The sequence below is a fragment of the Channa argus genome, chromosome 21, assembly GCF_033026475.1.
Source record: "Channa argus isolate prfri chromosome 21, Channa argus male v1.0, whole genome shotgun sequence".
Lineage (NCBI taxonomy): Eukaryota > Metazoa > Chordata > Actinopteri > Anabantiformes > Channidae > Channa > Channa argus.
In genome coordinates, this window is record NC_090217.1 from 465603 (window position 1) to 467532 (window position 1930).

Sequence of the window (1930 nt, forward strand, 5' to 3'; positions counted from 1 at the left end):
GTCATTACTAACAGAGATTTAGAAGAGAGAGATCTGATATTTAATATTCCACATTTAATAGTTTAGGGGTTTTGTTCTGTAAGAGGAGTAGTCTTAACTTTTATTAGGTTATCATGATTAACTCCTCTCGTCGTTTTTAGTTTATGTAATTGAGTTGGTTGGGGAACAGACACAGTCTCTATAGGTATGTGGGAGTTGCACTGCAGAGAGGCGTGTAGGACTGGATCTCTGCATCCTAGGCTCAACTCTGGATTGTCATACTTTTGGTTGTCTATTAAAACCAGCCATATTTCTTGATATGAAAGCTGCACCATCTAAAGTAGGATGGATGCCATCTCTCCTAATCAGCCTAGGTTTTCCCCAAAATCATTTCCAATTGTCTATGTAGCCCACATTGTTTGCTGGGCACCACCTAGATAGCCAGCGGTTGAATGATGACATGCGGGTGTACATGTCATCACTGGTCAGATTTGGCAGGGGTCCAGAGAAAACTACGGAGTCCGACATTGTTTTGGCAAAGTTACACACCGATTCAACATTCATTGTAGTGACCTCCGATTTGCGTAATCCTGCGTCATTAACTCCCACGTGAATAATAATATTACTGTATTTACGTTTATCTTTAGCCAGGAGTTTCAAATATGATTCAACGTCGCCCGCTCTGGCCCCAGGAAGACATTGACTACGGCCAATGGAGTCTCTAAGATGTTTCTGACTATAGAGCTGCCAATTACCAGAGTTGGTTTCTCAGCGGGTGTGTCGCTGAGTGGGGAAAATCGATTAGAAACGTGAACCGACTGGTGGTGAACCTCGGGCGTCGTTTTAGCATTAGATCTCTTACGAGCCGTCACCCAGCTGGACTGGCTTCCCGGCTGCTCGGGAACTGCCGGGGGACAGCTAGCAGGGGCTACGCTCGGTCGGCCCGCACCAGCTACCGGGGCCTGACTAGCTGAGTTGTTTTCCATGGTGCGGAGCCGCGCTTCCAATTCCATGAGCCTCGCCTCCAAAGCTGCAAAAACCTTAAACTTATTACACATACCATTATCACTAAAGGAGGCAGAGGAAAAACTGAACATGAGAAACACCGAGCAAGTGAGAGAAGGAGAGACAGAGGGAGATAGAGAAGCCATTGCTAACGGATAACTGCTAAGCTAAAGAAGCTAATATAGGCGAAATCTGGAATTTGTAAACTTTAGCTGGTTATGTTTTGCAAGAGCAGGAGCTTGTGTAATACAAATGGTAAATGGTAAATGGTCTGCACTTATATAGCGCTTTTCTACCTATTGGCACTCAAAGCACTTTACACTGCTTCTTATTTACCCATTCAGACTCACAATCACACACTCACTCATACACCGATGGGGGAGCTGCTATGCAGCTGGCCAACACTCACCGGTAGCAACTAAGTTGGGGTTCAGTCTCTTGCTCAAGGACACTTCGACATGTGACTGGAGGAGCCGGGGATTGAACCAACAACTGTGAGATTGGTGGACAACCGCTCTACCTCCCTGCGCCACATATACAAGCATATGTTACGACTCAAGTATTAATTCTTGTGTGAAGAAATCACTTATTTAAGTAAAAATAAGAGCTACAATTTATCAGTAAACAGTCCTTCGGTAGAAGGACCAAGAGGGTGCAGAAACAGGAAGCTTACCGCACGAGGAGCAGGAGGAGCCAGTTCTCCTCACATTATTTGTTCAACAATTTTGAGGGGGTTACTTGTGCTACTAAAATTGACAATATTGCAATGTTAGGGCACCTCAATGTTTAAATCCGGTGTAATAATTCCATGTAACAATTCCCCAGTGCGCACTCCCATCTTCTTCTTCTTTTCCTTTCGGCTGCTCCCTTTCAGGGGTCGCCACAGCGAATCATGTGCCTCCATCTAACTCTATCCTCTGCATCCTCTTCACTCACACCAACTAAC

The 1930-nt window shown here is 45.1% G+C and overlaps 1 pseudogene; it reads right to left on the minus strand.

Moving 5' to 3' along the window:
• Window positions 1-255: 255 nt before the first annotated feature.
• LOC137106960 (uncharacterized) lies at window positions 256-1130 on the minus strand (annotated as a pseudogene).
• Between the last annotated feature and the right edge of the window lie 800 nt (window positions 1131-1930).